Raw genomic sequence first — 6804 nt, 5'->3', positions numbered from 1 at the left:
AGATTCCGCAAGACTCGACGGAGTAAGTTGGTGAATGTACATTTCCGATGCATCTTTGATCCTACCCAAATACTTAAGGGTGTTTTAGAATGGCTAGAGAGGTGTGCAAGCTCCAAGATGCAGAACCCTCAGTCGCACTATGATGCCTACCTCAGCATATTAGATCAATATTTCCATGTCTTCATACCTATGCCTCTTGCATGCATATCTGGTGAATGTATTGTTGAAAACATTTTGATGTTTCGATATATAACAAATTAAGTTAAATGAATTTTAAGATTTTACAAAAGATTTTCTAAGTATATTCGATGTAATTATTCGAATATCAAAATATTACTCCAAGTCTTTCAAAGTTCATTTTAATCTTTACTAAAGTGTAAAATTGTGTTTTACACTTAAACTATTTTAAAACAATTTTACAAAGTATTTCGAGCCTTAATCGAGCCAAAAATATTTTCTTTTTAAAGGGTTTCAATAAAAATCAGATTGCCTAGGGGGTACAGATTCCCCCCAAGGGGGAACAGATTCCCCCCAGAGGGTACCGATTCCCCCCTGTCTAACGGTCAAAAACAGATTGTACTTAGGGAACCGATTCCCCATGAGGGGGTATCGATTCCCCCCACACTCCAAGTTGTTTTATTAATTGTTTCTCATCCCCAAACGGCTCCAAAACATCCCCAACGACTATATATGACTTAAAACACATTTCAAGCTATAAATACAAGCTAAGAACACTTGAAGAAGCAATAAAACAACTATCCAAGTAATCAAACACAAGAGAAGAGTTTTTTATTCTTATTTCATCTTTCTCTTGTATATATTTTGTTCTTGTGAGCTCAATCTTGAAAACACCTACCTTAGAGAGGTTTTCTTGTTTACATTTCTTATCCTTTTGTAAAGGGGAAAGGTTCTAGCTAATCCCGTGTAAAAGCTAGGGAAATGTTCTAGTTTAGTCCGGAAAAACTAGGGTAAGGTTACTCTTTATCATCAAAAGAAAGAACAAATTAGTGAATTTATTGGAAAATCCTTGGTGAGGAGCTAAGGTAGTGGACGTAGACTTTGGTTGAGAAAGTCGAACCACTATAAATCACTGTACAATTCTCTATCTTTCAATCTCCTTACTCCTTAAACACAAAACCGTTCCGACCCCTCTTTGCAAACCATTTCGGTTATCGAGTTGAGCTTCCGAAAATCCTAACAATTGGCATCAGAGCCTAACTCGTTAAGAAGGTTTAACCACCTTGAGACAATCCTAGAAGAAGCTCTACCAATTCCCGACGCAACCGACAAAGAAATGACTTTTTCCTCCAATGCTTATTATCTTGAAGAATATCCTATTCATGGATTCACAACCGATCAACAAGCCACCAATCTAGGAGCTTGATACTCAATCATGGACGGTTACTCCTCTCCACCCGGCAAGTACAACGATTGGAGTAGAGAAGAGCATAAAAATTTTCAGCTTAATTCTAAGGCTATACATATTCTATTTTGTGTTTTAGGCCCAAATGAATATGGAAGAGTCTCATCTTATTCCGTGCCAAAGAGATTTGGGATAAGCTCCAAGTCACTCATGAAGGAACCGACGAAGTGAGGGAATCAAAAAAGTCTTTTCAACCATAGCTACGAGAACTTCAAGATGAAACCCGATGAAGACATCAAAGCTATGACATATAGATTTTCTGTGATTGTCAACGGTCTCAAGGGATGGAAGTAATCCAAATGAGAAGCTTGTGAGGAAGATGATTTACTCTCTTCCAAAGGAGTGGCAATCAAAGAAGACGACCCATTATCAAAGCAAGAAACCTAAAGTCTCTCACTCTCGATGAGTTAATTGGTTCCCTTCTCACTCATGAGATGATGGTGAAGGAAGATGAAGAAAGGGAAGAGAAGAAAACAAGAAGAAGAAGAAGAATGAGGACGTAGGCATCAATGAAAGCTATCAAGATTCAAGTGATGAGGTGGATGAAGACGATGATGAACAAAAGAAGAGATGGTCAAGCTCTTGAAGGAACTCAAGAGATTCATGATTTCCAAGGAAGTGAAACATGAATCAACCAAAAGAAGAAGAGTCCCCCGTATGTTTCGATTGTCAAAGAAAGGGGCATGTCATGTATGAATGTCCTCTTATAAAGAAATAGGGAAGAAGGCATTTGTTGCATCTTGGAGTGATGAAGATGATTCCAGTGATGAAGAGAAGTAGTCAACCTATGCCTCATGACCACTCAAGAAGAATTTGAGGTATCTTCTAACTCAAATGAATTTAATTCATTTACTTTTGATGAGTTACAAGATGCTTATAATAAGTTGTATTTGGGATTTAAGACCATGAATTCCAAATATACTAAATTAATTTCAACTCAAAATTGAAAATAAATCGATTTTGAAGCTAGAATTGATTTTGAAAATCAAAATGAAATTTTGAAAAATGATTTAGAACTTTCAAAAATCAAAATAAATGATTTAGAAAAGAAAATTTTTGAGTTAGAAGTTAATCTTGAAAGCTTAACAAAAGAAAAATAATTAATTTCTAAAAAAATCTATTATGTTTAAAAATGGAAATGCTCACATTGCCATTATCATGGTCATATGGAACATACTTGTCCTTTGAAGAAAGGAAAACATTTTAAAATTAGGCAAGTATGAGTTCCAAAAGGAACAAGGGCATTGTAACTAACGTTCAGGATCCAAAGCAATTTGGATACCAAAATCTACTTAAATGTCTCTTGTAGGTGTGTGGAAGCAATTGTGATGAAAATGATGATATTCAAGATGCTCTAGCCACACATGAAAAAGGAATGTGTAACCTCTAATTAATACTTTTAATTTTGGATTATTTGGTTGCATTTGATTTTAAGCATGCATGAGTTTTGGTTTTAAATGATTATGCATCATTGTTTTAATCTCATGTATGTTGAAAAGATGATTATGATGAACATTTAAAATTGTAATGATTTTTTAGAATTTTTAGTTCATCATAATAAATTTTGGTCAAAATTTGTTTTAATGCAAATGATCTCTCTAACAATTGATATCAACTTTTCAAATACTTTGATTTTATAAATCTTAAAAATATTGACCTAAATTTGAATGTTTATGCATGTGGTTTAAATAAAAAAAAGGAACAAGGGCATTGTAACTAACGTTCAAGGATCCAAAGCAATTTGGATATCAAAATCTACTTAAATGTCTCTTGTAGGTGTGTGGAAGCAATTGTGATGAAAATGATAATATTCAAGATGCTCTAGCCACACATGAAAAAGGAATGGGTAACCTCTAATTAATACTTTTAATTTGGATTATTGGTTGCTCATTGATTTTAGCATGCATGAGTTTTGGTTTTAAATGATTATGCATCATTGTTTTAATCTCATGTATGTTGAAAAGATGATTATGATGAACATTTTAAAATTGTAAGATTTTTCAGAATTTTTAGTTCATCATAATAAAATTTTGGTCAAAATTGTTTTAATGCAAATGATATCTCTCTAACAATTGATATCAACTTTTCAAATACTTTGATTTTATAAATCTTTAAAAAAATTGACCTAAATTTTGAATGTTTATGCATATGGTTTAAATAAAAATGATATCTCTCTAATAATTGATATCAAAATTTTTTCAAATGCATAATTTTTAGAAAACTTTTATGCATATGATTAAATTCAACAATTGGTATTGCATAAAGTATTTTAGTCTTGGATATATTGAATTTCATATGCTAACATGTTTGTTATTCTTTGTTGAAATTCAATTTTGTTTAAGTGTTAAGATCCTAAAAGCAAAATTTTATTTGGAATGCATTTATTGAGGGGGAGCTTTGATTTTTTTCAAATGATTTTTAAAATGTCAAATTTACTACTTACTCTCCAAAGTTTTTGAACTTCAAAGATTAGAGTCTTTTTGATTTAACAAAAAGGGGAAGAAGTTAAGGGTGTTAAGGAGAGAAGTGTTAAAGTAAGAGTGAGTAATTTCAAACTTTATTTCAAAATCTTAAAATTACTCAAATGTTTTGTTATATCAAAAAGGGGAAGATTGTTGAAAACATTTTGATGTTTCGATATAACAAATTAAGTTAAATGAATTTTAAGATTTTACAAAAGATTTTCTAAGTATATTCGATGTAATTATTCAAATATCAAAATATTACTCCAAGTCTTTCAAAGTTCATTTTAATCCTTACTAAAGTGTAAAATTGTGTTTTATACTTAAACTATTTTAAAACAATTTTACAAAGCATTTCGAGCCTTAATCGAGCTAAAAATATTTTCTTTTTAAAGGGTTTCAAGAAAAATCAGATTGCCTAGGGGGTACAGATTCCCCCCAGGGGGTACCGATTCCCCCCCAGGGGGAATATATTCCCCCTGTCTAACGGTCAAAAACAGATTGCACTTAGGGAACCGATTTCCCATGAGGGGGTACCGATTCCCCCACGCTCCAAGCTATTTTATTAATTGTTTCTCATCCCCAAACGGCTCCAAAATATCCCCAACGACTATATACGACTTAAAACACATTCCAAGCTATAAATACAAGCTAAGGACACTTGAAGAAGCAATAGAACAACTATCCAAACAATCAAACACAAGAGAAGAGTTTTCATTCTTATTTCATCTTTCTCTTGTATATATTTTGTTCTTGTGAGCTCAATCTTGAAAACACCTACCTTAGAGAGGTTTTCTTGTTTACATTTATTATCCTTTTGTAAAGGGGAAAGGTTCTAGCTAATCCCGTGTAAAAGCTAGGGAAAAGTTCTAGTTTAGCCCGGAAAAACTAGGGAGTTTGTAAGGTTACTCTTTATCCTCAAAAGAAAGAACAAATTAGTGAATTTGTTGGAAAATCCTTGGTGAGGAGCTAAGGTAGTGGACGTAGACTTTGGTTGAGAAAGTCGAACCACTATAAATCGCTGTACAATTCTCTATCTTTCAATCTCCTTACTCCCTAAACACAAAACCGTTCCGACCCCTCTTTGCAAATCGTTCCGGTTGTCGATTTGAGCTTCTGAAAATCCTAACATGTATGTAATGTAGTTAGTGAGGCATTGAGCTTGTAATCTCAGCATTCAGAATGTGTTTATTTGTAGAAGTTCTTAGAAGACCATTCGTGGGGAGTTATCGTCAACATATATTCTAGCACAACCGAGGCATCAGAGTACGTCTTGATTTGTATTAGAGGGCATGCACTATTATAGACCTTCTTGTAATTAGTCGTAACTCTATTTTGATTTAAACTCAGTGTATTTATTTTGGATGTTTTGAAAGCTCCCTTGTACTTGTAAACTCATATTTATTGTGGCTTTTATTTTATCATTATGGATGGATTATTATATAATGAATACAGTTGTTTTTAAAAGAAAAATTTTGGGTTAGTCACTCGGTGGTCTCGTGTGACATCGTAATTCATGGATCTTCGGGTCAGACTGGATTAGGGTGTTATAGGGCCTTTTGAATATTTGATTTCTCTTGCAAAGAGGTATTCTTCGAATCTGAAAAGTTGGTGGAATAACTTTGGTGCCAAAATTCCATTGCTATAATATCTGGCTTTCAAAGTTCTTGGACAACCTACTTCATCCTCTTGTTCTAAAAGAAATTGGAGCACTTATTCCTTTATCCACTCACTTAGAAGGAATAAGTTAAATCTGATTCGCTCCAAAGATTTAGTTTACAACCACTACAATCTTCATCTTTTATCAATGGGTTATAGTCAATACTAGGATGAGAAAATCAAGATGTAGGATGTTGGTGGAGATGCTTTTGATTCATTGGGAGATGTTGGATATTTAGAGTTTGTCGAATTCTGCTTGATGAGCCATATTTAAAGGGCGAGTTAATCTCAGAAGATGTTAACAATGTTTGATTTTTGTTGTTTAATATTGTTCTAGACTTAATATTATGGTTTGAGTCTTAAGATTTGACATTTTAATATTATTGTTTGTTTATGGATTTTATTGTTTTAGACTTAATATTATGGTTTGTTTATGGATTTTATTGTTTTAGACTTAATATTATGGGTTGTATATGGATTCTCGAAAGATGTTAACAATGCTTGATTTTTTTTTAATATTGTTCTAGACTTAATATTATGGTTTGAGTCTTAAGATTTGATACTTTAATATTATTGTTTGTTTATGGACTTATTTTTTTTTAGATATATTTGATAAACTATTTTAAAAAAAACAAGTCATGTTAGAAAAGCAAAAGCAAACAAAAAGTGCAGAAATCGAAGCAAGAAAAACAGAGAGCATCAAAGGAGGGTGGTACTGGAGATAACATGTCTAAAATTGTATCAGAAAAGATGATACAACTTGTTTTCTTTTTCGACAAATAGAGGTTGAGGTGCAAAATGAACTTTTAAAAAAGTTTAGGAACAAAATTAGAAATAATTTATTTATTAACTTATCATGTTATAAAACCTTAACATTTAGAATTTGATCCGCTTTTCATTTCTTATAGATTAGGTGAACTGCACCCTTAAAGGTCTTTCTGTCTATATATATAAGAAAATGGTTTTGGGTTATTTATTGGATCAATCTTCACCATTTTTTCCAATTTTCTTTTTCCTACCATAATTTTAAAAGTAATAATTAAACAAATAATAAGCAGCTTCAATCCAAACTATTATATTGTTTTTTTTCTTTTTCATCAAAGTCGGTGCGTTGTTTATTAAATAAATATTCAGGCATAAAATTATAAGCAAAGTAACCTGTTTTTAATATAATTAAAAGACATTTTATAAATAAATCTGTTTTTAGCCAAATTATATGAAATTGCTGGCTAGTAGTGTTTTGTATAAAAACCTTAAATA

Source organism: Hibiscus syriacus, unplaced genomic scaffold (genome assembly GCF_006381635.1).
Source record: "Hibiscus syriacus cultivar Baekdansim isolate YM2019G1 unplaced genomic scaffold, ASM638163v2 tig00116982_pilon, whole genome shotgun sequence".
Taxonomy (NCBI): domain Eukaryota; kingdom Viridiplantae; phylum Streptophyta; class Magnoliopsida; order Malvales; family Malvaceae; genus Hibiscus; species Hibiscus syriacus.
The sequence above is the reverse complement of the archived record's forward strand: the minus strand, read 5'-3'. Positions refer to the sequence as shown.